A 15,098-nucleotide genomic window follows, 5' to 3' on the forward strand; every position below is an offset into this window, starting at 1 on the left:
AGCAACAATTTGAATAAGAATGTTTGCAAAGTGTTTTCTCTAGTTAGCACTTCAATAAATAGTTAGCACTTCAATAAAAGTTTAAATTATGATACAGTTTTTTTTGTCTCTATGCAATATATTTTTATGTCGTACAAATAAAGCGGGATAAATACCATAAGTATGGTATACTATATCAAAGTACACTTAACCATAGAATTGTTTGGCTTATACATATCATATATGTTTATACTTAAAATCTTAGTCTTTTTATTCAATAGATCTTCACACAACCAATGTGGGACTATTAGTCTTTTTCAAATTTATTTTATTTTATATCTAATGATACAAATATGTGTCATGATTTGTCACCCTTTTATTTGTGTCACTGTTGTTTAATCCTTTACAAATAAAATGACACCTTTATATCTGTCATAAAATAAATGTGGACACATGTAACTTTTGTTATAGTGTAGCTAGCAAAATAGCCTGGAATAGTTTATCTGCAAAACTCTAAGGGCTCATTTGGTATTAGGTGAAAGCAATCGGGGTTAAACTTTAATAGATTAATTAATACCCTAGAACAATTAGTTGGAGAAATATTTCTGTGTTTGGTATAACATTGTCATAAGAGTTAAAATTTAACGGAAAAGGATCTCTACCATTCTCAACTCAAAATGCATAAATTACAAAAAGCCCCCTAAAAGTACTAAAGTGTAGAACAACCTCCTTAAAATTTGATAATTATAAAAGTTTCATACACAATTCAAAATTTAAAGAAAACAACCTAGGAAGTTTTAAATATTACAAAAAAACTCTCAAAATTTAAAAATTATGAAAAAAAACACTCCAAAAGTTTCAAATCTAGAAAAAAGGCCATTGATAATATTGGATTACAAACATCCCCTTCTAAGTTTTGGAATTTAAAGAAAACACACAGGAAGTTTCAAGAATTATGAAAAATAACCTCATAGATTCAAAATTTATAGAAAACACTCCTAAAAGATCCAAACCAACAAACCAGTATGTTTTGTAAATTTCAAAATTTAGGGTATTTTTTGTAATTTTCTAAATTTTAGGGAATTTTTTTCAAATTTCAAATTTATAAAATTTTTAGTTTACTTTTTGTATATTAGAAAATTTTAGGGTTTTTTGTAAATTTTTTAATTTTTGAGTGTCTTTATTATGATTTTTTAAACTTCTAAGGTGTTTTTTGCAAAGTTTAAATTTTTAGGGGGCTGTTTGTAGTCCTATATTTTTAGTACACTATTTATAGGTTTAAATTTTCTAATACATTTTTTGTAAATTTTGAAGTCTGAGGATGTTTTTTATAATTTTTAAAACTTTCATGGTGTTTTGCAAATTACAAAAATTTTAGGGGTCTATTTATAGTTACCATATTTTTAGTGTACTATTTTTAGGATTGAAATTCTTAGGGTGTCTTTTGTAAAACTTGAAATTTGAAGGTGGTTTTTATAATTTACAAAACTTTTAGGGATGTTTTCTGTAAATTCTATTTTCTAGGAGTTCTTAGAATTTTAGTATACTGCTTCTACATTTTTATATTTTAATGGTTTTTTGTAAATTTCAAAATTTTAAGGGTCTTTTCTACCATTTTTAAAACTTTTAGGAAAAGTTTGGGAGGGGCAGCCTATATGTTTTGAAATTTTTAGTATTTTTTTAAGTTTTGAAATTTTGAGAAATTGTTATGATTTTTACTGAGATTTACACTATTAAGGGTGTCTTTATAATTTTATAATTGTTTGGGGGTTGTTTACAATTTTTCTCAAAAAGGGATCTGGTCAAAATTTCAGGTTTTAAAAGACTTGTTGTAGTTTTAGAATTTTTAGGGGGTTTTTATAATTCCACATACTTAAATGAACCAAGGCTCAACTTTTCACCCATTTCTACTTTTTCACCCATTTTCTCCTGCCCCTACTTAGTTAGAAGTTTACCCTCATTTCTACTTTTCACCAATTTTCTCCTGCCCCTACTCGGTTAGAAGTTTACCCTCGTATAAGGTTAAACTTTATCCTGGGTGAAATATTAGAAGGATAACAAACATGAATAGAGATAGAATAATATTTAATAGGGTAAACCTTACCCCCTTACCCATTTACCAAGCAAGCCTTTTCAGCAGTTCATACTAATTTGGTGAGATTTGCTATTTTGTATTTTTTTAATCTTTCATCACTACGGATAAATATAATTTTAAAGTTATTATCCTAATCAACATTGAATATATTGTTGTTCAGGGCATTAGGATTGATATCAGGAATGACTGGAGGAGGTGGAAGTATAGGAGCAGTGATAACTCAGCTTATATTCTTTAAAGGATCAAAATACTCGAAGGAGACTGGTATCACTCTTATGGGCATCATGATCATCTCCTGCACCCTGCTCGTCACCCTCATCTACTTCCCGCAGTGGGGTGGAATGTTCTGTGGACCTAGAGCGAACGTGACCGAAGAAGCTTACTATGGGTCAGAATGGAGTTCGAGCGAGAAAGAGAGAGGAATTCATCAAGCTAGCTTGAGATTTGCTGACAATACCAAGAGCGAGAGAGGGAGAAGCAAGAGAAGAACAGAGTCATCGACTCTTACTGTGCCTGTAGATGCGACACCTACACATGTTTGAATTGCTCATATTTCTACTCAACTTTTGTTGCAGAGTTTACTCTAAAACAGGATTAATAGGGGACTTTATTTTAATTTTGAGCACCAAGATTTCCCCTCTCTTATTATTTTGAGCATCACCATTTTTCCTTATTTTACGTTTCTATCTATTATGGGTAGCCGTTATGCAATTTTGAATCCTTGCAAGTCTTTCTAGTATCATATCCTAGCGTATCGTTTTGCAAGAGACCTGCTTTAGTATTGGATATCTAAGATGCTTCACAAATGGTGGCCAATCAACTCCATTAGCACAAGAAGGCAAGTGTGCAAGTCCCTGATTGATTTGGAAAGAAAGAAGTTAGCAGGTTTTCAAGAGAAACGGTGGGTAGTTTCAATAATAAGAACTCAATAAAACAATCCAAAAGATATAAGTAAAATCACACACAATGGTTATCACAATTAACACTACAATGCCTGATTCTACAGTTGAAGTTGGATAAATTGTCACCTAAAAGTCAAGTCGTTGGTGGCTTTAAGGAGAAACGAAAGAAGCAACAGCAACAGAGCAAGCAGTAGCGCACTCTGACTGAACAGTGCGGAAGTAACCACACGCAGTCAAAGATCTTGAAATGGGCTGACTCTCAGCGACCTCACCGCAACGCGAGTCCACAGCCAGAGACCGGACCTCATTCTATAGGCGGTCATGGAGATTTTTTGCAGCAGTTAGGATTTTTCAGTAATTTTTTGGGCCAAAGTCTTTCGCTGTAGTTAGGACTTTATTCTGACTGGGTTTCTTTGGTTTCTTGCGAGCGGGTATTATCTTAGATTAGGGTGTGATAATCACATTTTATTACAATTTATATCCTCATTATCTATGTTTTATGAATAAATATACCACTAATAATTATTTTTATCTTTTAATTACAGGTTAATAAAGAATAAATCTCAAACTCTCATCTCTCAATAAAGCCCACGAATTAATGAAAAATATCAGCAACATACCAAATGCCCAAGCCCAAAGCCAAAAAGAAGAAGAAACTCCAAGAAAATGTCCAAAGGCCCAAGCCGAAGAACAAACACAAGAAGAAAGTTCGGACAAAAGAGGAGGTGGCATCGATACCAGCAACGATGGGGGCATCGATGCCAGCATCGATGCCAGCATCGATGGGGGCATCGATGGGGGCATCGATGCCAGCATCGATGCCCGTATCGATGCCAGCATCGATACGCCTATCGATGCTGGCATCGATACGTCCGTCATTCTGTTACAGATCTAAGGCTAAAAATTATTATTTTTGGATAAGATTTCAATTCAATGACTCTCATTCACTGATGTTTACTATAAATAGGGGTAGAGAGTGAGAGGTTAGAGGTGTGAAAATTTTTGTAACTCTATTCGGAGAGGAGGGCCACTCTTAATTGAGAAGGCCTTCTAAATTTATAACTTTTGTTACAATTAATAAAATAATTTTTTTTTAGCACTTTAAAATTTTCTCTTCTTCTCTTTGTTGGTTGATGAAGATGAAGATGAAGATGGAGATTAATTTGAAGGTTTGTTTTTCTTATTTCTATTTTATTGCTTATTAGTTTAGATTTATTTTCATGCTTGTAATTAGATTTTATTTTCTTGTTTAAATAGCCAAGAGGCTAGAACCCTTTTACCTTAGATTTATTTCATGCTTATAGATTAGATTTATTTCATGCTTATAGAGTAGATTTATTTTCTTACATTTAATTCTTGTAATTTATTTTGTAGTTTAGATTTTGCAATTTATTTTGTAGTTAGATTTTAATTTCTTATACTATTCACCTTGAGGCTAGAACCTTCTTGGGTTTAGTTTTTCTTTTTGTTCATTTTTATTTTCTTTGATTCGCCTTTAGTCTAAAACCTTTTAGGGAATCACATTTTTCTAAGAAGTGGATTCAATTCTAGATTACCCATATCTTTAATTGAATCTTCTATGTTTACATTCTTGATTTTTATTTGCTCTTGATTTTTCCTTCTTGCCTTGTTGATCACATTTATATTATTACTTCCACTCTCAAATACATTCATTTACACAATCATTTTTGTTAGCCCTTATGTTTTGATGATATTTTACAACCACCATTATCGGTACTAATTGCTTGTTGAGTGATATTATAGTTAATATATATCAAGCTTGTTAGTACCATACATGGAGGATTGGATGGAATATGAGCTACAATGATGATATCCAAAGGAGGAGAAGGCATAGTGATAAAGCATTGTTTACTCAAGAACAATAAATGCGATGAGAAGCTTCATCAACTCAAGCTATATCAAGACTCAAAGAATTGCAATTCTATGTGAGGATATTAGGTAGTTTTTCTTTTCTCTCTAGTGCTAGAATGTAGGCAAGTAGCTTAGATTTCATTTGAAGCTATTGGGATATCACACACACGTTTTCATACTTATATTTTTGAGCGTTTTGACAAAATATTATTTTTCACAAGTATGAAGACCTTTTCGTAAAATTCCTTTTCCAAACAGTTTGTTTTTAATGTCAAAAATAATTTACAAAGTTACATAATTTTTGGAAGTCATTTAAATATTTTTTCAAATTTTTTAAAGAGTCAAAAACTGCTTTCAATAAACAGTATCAGCCATATCAGTTTGAGGTCGATCGCCATTGTCAACCTCACCTGAGTTTTTATCTACGGAGTCAAACAGAAACTTTCGCGGTCGACCGCCATGGTCGACCGTCAGCTCAAATTTTCCCACGGTCGACCGCAAAAGTCTTTGAAAAATTCTGAGCTTCGAAAGTGGCTCGCGGTCGATAGCAAGATTTTCACGGTCGACCGCCGTTTACTCCAACGTCTTTTAACGTACAGTTTCAGACGATGATTTCTTACGGGATTTAGGGGATATGGATATGGGTTTTGGCTGCAGTGTTTTCTCCTATTTAAACCCCTTATACTTCTTCTTCTCCAAGTGTCCCAAACATTTTGAAAAATCAGAGATCTGTTTTCCTGAGAGCAAACTTTCAAAACCTGATTTTCTCTGTTTTCAATTTCACTTCCCAGCTTCAGTGTAATCTTTCTCCTTGTCATAGGGACATTATAAAGAGAGAGTTTTTACACCATTACTACTGTTGAGAGATTGATCTTGTGGAGATCAACTTTGTAGGAGTGAGATCTTGTGGTGATCAACTGTGTAGTTGTGAGATCTTGTGGTGATCGTTGTATAGAAGAAGTTCCGGCTTCCAAACCGGGTTGTGTAGTGGATTCTCCTCGAGAGTGAGGAGCGGGGATGTAGGTTAGTGGGCCGAACCTTGTTAACACATCACGTATCACTTGGATAACGATTTCTAACTATATCTCATTTGCTATAGTTATTCATTTTGTGGTTTGTTGCTTGTCTCAATTTTTATTGCACTATTATAGCCTTAAGACCCTAATCAACCTCCCTCTAGGGTCCAACAATTAGTATCAGAGCTTGGTCTCTATATTAGTTTTTGGTCTAACCATCTTAGAGAAAAGATCTTATGGAGGCTTCAATGAATGTGCATATGTTAGAGGGATAACCCACCACTAGACCACCACTTTTCACTGGTAGTAATTTTGCTTATTGGAAGGCTAGGATGAGGATTTACCTTCTTTGTATTGATCTTGACATTCTAGAACTCATAGAGAAGAAATATGTAGAAAAGCCCAAAGTCGGGAATATGACCAATGGAGAAAGACACCAAGCCAATCTCAATGCAAATGCCATGAACGCCTTAATTTGCGGTCTTTCCCCCAATGAGTATAATAGGGTTTCTACGTGTGTAACCGCATACGAAATATGGGTGAAATTATGTATTACACATGAAGGAACCCCCCAAGTTAAGGAATCCAAGATTAGTGGGCTTATGCATGAATATGAGTTATTTAAGATGCTTCCTAATGAATCCATTGATGCTATGTTTTCTCGCTTCACTAACATAGTCAATGAATTGCATGGTCTTGACAAGAAATTAACTATCCAAGAGACGAACTACAAGATCCTTCGTTCATTGACTCCGGTATTGGAACCCAAAGCTACGGCCATAGAGGAAGCTCATGACCTTACCACTCTAGCTCTCGATGGACTCATCAGCAAGTTAAAGGTTCATGAGAAGAAGTTTAAGGGAAAGGACAAGGAGGAAGTGCCCCCACGGGAAGTTGAGGAGCCATCACCAAAAATAAAGACCATAGCTCTCAAAGGAGCTAGTGATAACTCCTCATCATCGTCGGAGAGTGAAGTTGATTTTTCTAGAGAAGTGGCTCACATCTCTAAAAGAATTTCTTGACTCATTAAAATGAATAAGAAGTTTAATCCCCGATCTAACAATAAATTTTCTTCACGTGATGCAATGAACCGGGTCATATCGCTAAAGATTGCCCCAAGCTCAAGGAGAAATACTTGAAGTACAAGAAAAAGAAAGCCATGTATGCCGGATGGAAGAAATCCGAACCAAGTGATTTGGATAGCAATGAAGAAGGAGCTAAACTTGCTCTTCATGATCCCAACATTTGCTTCATAGCTTATGATAAGGAGGTAGTTTCGGACACTGAAAGTGAATCCTTTTATATGCAATGTGATCTAACTACGGCATTAGAAGAATTAAACATTGAGTTTAAAAGGATGTCAAAAGAATTTTTTTCCTTTAAAAAGTTGCATGCTTCTTGTGATGCCAAACTAGAACAACTACAAACCTCTCTTGCTTTAAAAGATGAATTGCTAGGGGATCTTGATTTTGAAAAGAAACAATTAAGATTCAAGATTGAAAGACTTGAAATTGACAGTGGTAGGATTAGACTCACTCATGTTTATGCTAATTATCATCATCATGAGAGAAATAGTTTTCATAGATCTCATGCCTCTACACACAAGAGAAATTTTGTGTGCACATATTGCATGAAACGTGGTCATATTTCTACTCATTGTAGGATTAAAAATAATCATGATTTTTATGGAATGACATGGGTACCCAAATGTACCAAGCTTACTAACCACCAAGGACCCAAGATTTGGGTACCTAAAGTTACTACACCTTCATCTCTTGTAGGGAACATCACGAACATGACGTAGAGAGATGTGGTACCTTAATAGTGGTTGCTCACATCATATGACGGGCAACAAAGAGCTATTTGTAACCCTATCAAGGATTGAAGGAGGTAGTGTCTCCTTCGGTGGTGGAGAGAAAGGTAAAATCATTGGTATTGGATGTATTGGTAAGACACCCTCACCCGTTATAGAATATGTTTATTTGGTTAATGGCTTGAATCATAATCTTCTTAGCATTAGCCAATTGAGTGATAAAAGTTTTGATATTTCCTTTAAACCGGACAAATGCATTATTAGCTCAAATGGAAAAACTTTTTTTGTTGTTAATAGAAAATCTAATGTATACATTTTTGAGATGAATGAGCTATTAGATCAAGATGTCAAGTGCCTTGCGGCGGTTGATAAAAACCCTTAGATTTGGCATAAGAGGCTTGGACATGCCAACATGGAATTGATATCTAAGTTGTCCAAGAGGAATCTTGTAAAAAGGTTACCAAACTTGCATTTTATCAAAGATATCATATGTGAAGATTGTGCTAAAGGTAAACAAACTAAGTCTACCTTCAAATCCATCAATGAGGTATCAACTTATAAACCCTTGCAATTACTTCATCTTGATTTATTTGGTCCTATGCGTGTTACCTCTCTTGGAGGCAAACACTATATTTTTGTTATCATTGATAATTTTTCTCTTTTTACATGGACAATCTTTCTTGCAAATAAAGATGAATGTTTTGAAGAATTTTTGAATCATGTTAAAAAAATTTAAAAGAAAAAAGATTTAAAAGTTGTTAAAATAAGAAGTGATCATGGTGGTGAATTTCAAAATAATTTTTTCTATAATTTTTGTGATACGGGTGTATCTTCTCTTTGGAAAAACGATCCTCATGAGAGCTTGAGGATAGGTGATTCTCATGATATCTTGAGAATAGTGATGTGAAGCGACATGGCGGAGCACAGGATGGAGCGTGAAGCGAGTCGGAAGAACGAAGAATCAAAGATTTTAGTTCTCAGCCTGATGAGTCGACTAACGGTTGATGAGTCGACTGACGGGTTGATGAGTCGACTCAAGAAAACGCCTCCAGATAGCAAAATGCTTCTGCTGAGTCGACTCATGAAAATCATGAGTCGACTCATGCAGGCCAGCACAGTTTGTGCACATTTTGAGTCGAATATGAGTCGACAGGTGATCATGAGTCGACTCATCTCAGTCATGAGTCGACTCATAGTGGTTTCTTGGGCAGACTTGGTTTCTGTTTTGAAGGAATCCTAGCTGGGTTTGGTTTTGGTTATTTACCAGATTGCCACCACGTTGTAAACCCTATAAATAAGGATTGTTAAGGGTTCTAAACAGGGAGGTTAGAGGCCAGATGTAGATCTAAAGGTATTTAGGTCTAAGTGAGATCCTAATCAAAAGGATTAGGGTTTAGATTATGAGGATCTATGAGATCTTAGATCAGAGAGAGATTCTAATCATTGTATTAGGGTTTAGAGAGGATTGAGAGGTTGTTCTCGATTCTAGTGAGATTGTGAGGGAGAGATTTGTAATCTTTTGTTCTTCATAATCTAGAGAAGACATTTTCCTTCGCCATACTAAATTGTTCTTGTGTTTTAGTTGTCTTCTTCTCAACCCATCTTTTGGTAATTCCGCAACCAAAGGGTGCTCGCACGGCGACTCATATCAAGTTGGTATCAGAGCATCAGATCTAGTGACGGGGCATCCTGTGTATGGTCCTGATTCGATCGCAATACAAGAAGCTTGGCGAGATCCTTTTCTTTGGAAGGAGTTCAGAGATTAAGGAAGAAGAAGATGACTGAAGTCAACAAAGATGGAGGGGCTCGAGGGTTTCCTCAGCTGAAGTTCTAACTTGAATAGGAATTCAAGTTTTTTGGTATCAGAGCATCAGATCTAGTGACGGGGCATCCTGTGTATGGTCCTGATTCGATCGCAATACAAGAAGCTTGGCGAGATCCTTTTCTTTGGAAGGAGTTCAGAGATTAAGGAAGAAGAAGATGACTGAAGTCAACAAAGATGGAGGGGCTCGAGGGTTTCCTCAGCTGAAGTTCTAACTTGAATAGGAATTCAAGTTTTCTAAAGGGGGGACCCATGATACGGGTGTATCTTCTCTTCGGAAAAGCGATCCTCATGGGAGCTTGAGGATAAGTGATTTTCATGATATCTTGAGAATAGTGGTGTGAAGCAACACGGCGGAGCAAGGATGGAGCGTGAAGCGAGTCGGAAGAACGAAGAATCAAAGATTTTAGTTCTCAGCCTGATGAGTCGACTGACGGGTTGATAAGTCGACTGACGGTTGATGAGTCGACTGACGGGTTGATGATTCGACTCAAGAAAACGCCTCCAGAAGCAAAAAGCTTCTGCTGAGTCGACTCATGAAAATCATGAGTCAACTCATGCAGGCCAACACAGTTTGTGCACATTTTGAGTTGACTATGAGTCGACTGGTGATCATGAGTCGACTCATGCAAGCTAGCACAGTTTGTGCACATTTTGAGTCGACTATGAGTCGACTGGTGATTATGAGTCGACTCATCTCAGTCATGAGTCGACTCATAGAGGTTTCCTGGGCAGACTTGGTTTCTATTTTGAAGGAATCCTAGCTGGGTTTGGTTTTGGTTATTTACCAGATTACCACCACGTTGTAAACCCTATAAATAAGGATTGTTTAGGGTTCTAAACAGGGAGGTTAGAGGCCAAATGTAGATCTAAAGGTTTTTAGGTCTAAGTGAGATTCTAATCAAAAGGATTAGGGTTTAGATTGTGAGGATCTATGAGATCTTAGATCAGAAAGAGATTCTAATCATTGTATTAGGATTTAGAGATGATTGAGAGGTTGTTCTCGATTCTAGTGAGATTGTGAGGGAGAGATTTGTAATCTTTTGTTCTTTATAATCTAGAGAAGGTATTTTCCTTCGCCATACTGAATTGCTCTTGTGTTTTAGTTGTCTTCTTCTCAACCCACATTTTGGTAATTCCGCGACTAAAGGGTGCTCGCACGGCGACTCATATCATTTTGTGCACATCGTGGTATAACTCATGTGTTTTTTGCTCTAAGAGCACCACAACAAAATGGTGTTGTTGAACGAAAAAATCGCACCATACAAGAGATGGCACGAACTATGTTAAACTCTTTTGATTTGCCTAAATATTTTTGGGCGGAAGTCGTCAATACGGCTTGTCATGTTTTAAATCGTGTTTTGATTAGACCAAAGCTTAAGAAATCTCCTTATGAACTATTTTATGGTAAAACTCCTTTTATTGGATATTTTCGTATCTTTGGTTGTAAATGTTTTATTTTAAATACAAAAGATCACCATGATAAATTTGATTCTAAAATTGATATTGACATTTTCCTAGGATATGCACCTCGAAGTAAGGCTTATAGAGTCTTCAACAAATGAACTCTTGTTGTTAAATAATCTATAAACGTTACTTTTGATGAGACTAATATTGGTTTACAAGTTGGTTTGCCTAGGAAAGATGATGATGATGTTGAGGGAGGATTGGAATTTTTGCAAATAAATGAAACATCCTCAATAGATGTTCAAAAGGATGGGGAAAGCACAAACAACATTCAAGAGAAAGAACAAGAAGAACTCCCTATAGCATGGAAATTTGCACTAAATCATCCAAATGAGCAAATCATTGGGAATCCTTCACAAGGGGTTCTAACTCGCTCAAAGGCTTTGAGTGAGTGTGGTAATGTTGCTTTTCTATCTCAATTAGAACCTAAGAAGATTAATGATGCTTTAAATGATGAATTTTGGGTTTTAGCTATGCATGATGAACTAAACAATTTTCGAAGAAATAATGTTTAGAAACTAGTTCCTAGACCTAACAATGCTAGTGTAATTGGAACAAAATGGGTTTTTAGAAACAAACTTGATAAACATGGCATTGTTACTAGAAATAAAGCTCGTTTGGTTGCCCAAGGATACAATCAAGAAGATGGCATAGACTATGATGAAACCTTTGCACCGGTTTTATGGTATTTGTAAGTTTTAAAGATTTCAAATTGTTTCAAATGGATGTTAAAAGTTCTTTTTTAAATGGTTTTATAGAAGAGGAAGTATATGTTGAGCAACCCTCCAGTTTTATGGATCATGCATTTCCTAATCATGTTTACCGGGTTTAAAAAGCTTTATATGGGTTGAAAGAAGCTCCTAGAGCTTGGTATGCTCACCTCTCTAGTTTTCTTCTTGAAAATGGTTTTTCTAAAGGGAAAATTGATAATACTCTTTTTGTGATTGTTCGCGGGAAAAATCATGTCTTTCTTCATTGTTGATTCTATTGTCATCATAGATAACAGCTTTTTGAGTTACAAAGATCCGGTCTTTTTGTAAGATCCGGTTACAATAAAATTAAAGAAAAATAAAAAAAGATTACAACTTTCTCCTTTTGTGTCGAACAAATCACGAGCTCCTGTTTTGCGGTCGCTCGCTTGCGTGGGTTCTTTGCCTGCGCCGGGGTTTATCCGTTGACCACCGCGAGATCTAGATCTGGTCGGATCTACGCAGTACGACGGGTATTATTTCACAAAGGAAATAATAGCTGGGGGGGATTAATTCACTAAGGAAATAATCGCCCTAATTCTCGGGATCAAAGGCCAAGCTTTGATCCGGAGGATGACTGCGTAGATCTGAGATCCGGTTCCTCTCGAACTCTTTCCTTATTTTGCGTTGACGATCACCGAGCACCGGATCTGGAAGAGCAAGTCCTCAAAGTCCCAAAGCTTCAATCTTTTTTAGATCTGAGCCTTGAATCCAGCAGAACTTCGCCTCCAAAATTTCCAACCTTTGACAAATGAGCCCGAGTCCTCCAGGTTTTCTGGTTTTGTGTCCGTTGTCCGGTTTCATGGTTTCGCGGTTTATCCAAGTTTTATTGTTGATCTGGACTCTGATTTGGAAGTCCGGATCCCGATTTGGCAGTAAATCCGCCTTGGTGTTTGAGTTCGAATCTGTTCTATGGTTGGATGACTCGTTGACTCCCCGAACCGTTGGCTTGATTCCGCACGTGAATGGATGCATTCCGTTGCTTGCGTGCGATTCGTTAACCTCGTCGCCTCATTAATCCGCTTCGTTGCGTGTCACTTGGCTTCGGTGTCGTGGACTGACGCTCGTGTTTAGATACGTCATCCGATGGTTCGTTGGTTTGTCGAATCACCGTGCCGAGCTATGTTCAGGGACCTATAGGCAGTTTTATACGCCTACAGATACCCCCTCCAAAGTATTTCAGCCTCGTTCTTTTATAGAAGAGTCTGGAATACTTTGGATATGATTGTCCCAACCTTCAGTCGGTGTAACATGACTTTGGAATGGCTTCTGCTTTTGATTCCTTCAATCCTTTAGGTTATTCGGTGCTTTGTCGAATGTCTGTAAGGGTTCCGGTGCTGCATTTATTGTCTGACCATTGTTGGAATTTTAAACTTGAAGTCGATTCCTGATTTTCTGATCTTTAGCTCGTGTTTGTTGGTTCAACATAGAACTGACCCTCGATTGTTGGCGTTGAGTCTTTATTTGCGACGCGTTGTCCGGCGTAGTGTTGTTGAGTTATCCTTACGAATATTTTTAGAAAAATATTCTCCAGAAACTTCTCAACCAAAAATAGGGAATAGTTTATACTCGTATACCTTATTGGAGTATTGATTCTTTCATTGCAACGCATTGATAGGCGTTGACCTAGGTTTACGCATTGACCCTAGGGTTTTGAATATCGTACGTTGATTTTTTGATCGCAACGCGTTGACCTAGGGTTACGCGTTGTCCGACGTTGACCTTAGGGTTTTGAACATCGTACGTTGACTTTTGATCGCAACGCGTTGACTGGCGTTGACCTAGGGTTACGCGTTGTCCGACGTTGACCTTAGGGTTTGCGTTGACCTAGGGTTACGCGTTGTCCGACGTTGACCTTAGGGTTTTGAACGTCGTACGTTGACTTTTTTTTTTATCGCAACGCGTTGACTGGCATTGACCTAGGGTTACGCGTTGACTGGCGTTGACCCTAGGGTTTCGAATGTCGTTGGATGCTCAAGTCACGAGACCAACTAATGAAGCTGATGCGTCAGTGACTCTCGTATTTATAGGATTTTTGGCAAACCCTCAGCCTTCAACGGATTTGATAAGCCTTTACCGATTACCGTTTGAATCGGGCTAGCATGCGGATTGTCTAAATCTGTTCCGCATGTGACGTTGTGCTAAGAGAGTTAACGCTCTTAGTGCTACGATATTGAATACATAGACTTCGTCTTTCTCACGGGAATAGACTACCCGGCGACGCGTGTTAGGCGTTGACTTTAGGATTTTTGGCTAACCCCAGCCTTCAACGGATTTGGTTAGCCTTTACCGACTATAGCTAAAAGAGTTAACCCTTTTAGTGCTACGATATTGAATACGTAGACTTCGTCTTTCTTACGGGAATAGACTACCCGGCGACGCGTGTTAGGCGTTGACTTTAGGATTTTTGGCTAAACCCCAGCCTTCAACGGATTTGATTAGCCTTTACCGACTACCGTTTGAGTCGGGCTAGCATGCGGATTGTCTAAATCCGTTCCGCATGTAACGTTGTGCTAAGAAAATGAATTCCCTTAGACTCGGTGCTACGACTTCGAATATGTAGACTTCGCCCTTGTTACGGGAATAGGCTACCCGGCAACGTGTATTAGACGCTGACTTATCCCTACTTAGGCTTCGGGATAAAATACCCCAGAATCGAACTCTGGTGTCTTTTTCTACTTAGGATTCGGGATAAACTTCCTAGTACCTGTGAGGCACAGATTTTGGGAGTTGAAAAAGGTGGTGTCTTCTCTTGGGGCAAAGACGAACCCAAAATGGGAGAGGAAGAATTTTATATTCTATCTCCCGACACTGAAGAAGAAGAATTTTATATTCTATCTTCAGCTGGAAAGGAGACTCGAGGTGGGATCTCCACCCCCAGAATCCGGAAAGGTAAACCTAAGAGTGGGATCTCCACTCCAAGAATCGACAAGATTCAGATAACCCTAACTATCGGAATGTTTGATTACCGAACTAAAGATGAATTTCTCGTTTATCGAGAGTGAATTGTGGTTTTGGTCCTAACTGTAGGAAGGTTTGACCAAACAGGAGTTTGAGATGACCCTAACTGTAAGAAGGTTTGATCACTCAATTTGAAAGTGGACCTCTCGTTCATTGGAGGAATTGAGAGGGGATTTTGGTTTTGGTCCTAACTGTAGGAAGGTTTGACCGAATGGGAAGTTTAAGACGATCCTAACTTTAGGAAGGTTTGATCGCTCAATTTATGGGCCTCTCGTTCATTGGAGGAATCGAGAGGGAGATTTTGGTTGTGGTCCTAACTGTAAGAAAGGTTTGACCAGGTGACAGATCAAGATTTATTATATCCGGACTCTAACTATGAAAGTGTTGAGTGCACGAACATAGCGTAAGTTTGATTGGATTAA

This window comes from Asparagus officinalis, chromosome 5, assembly GCF_001876935.1.
Source record: "Asparagus officinalis chromosome 5, Aspof.V1, whole genome shotgun sequence".
Taxonomy (NCBI): domain Eukaryota; kingdom Viridiplantae; phylum Streptophyta; class Magnoliopsida; order Asparagales; family Asparagaceae; genus Asparagus; species Asparagus officinalis.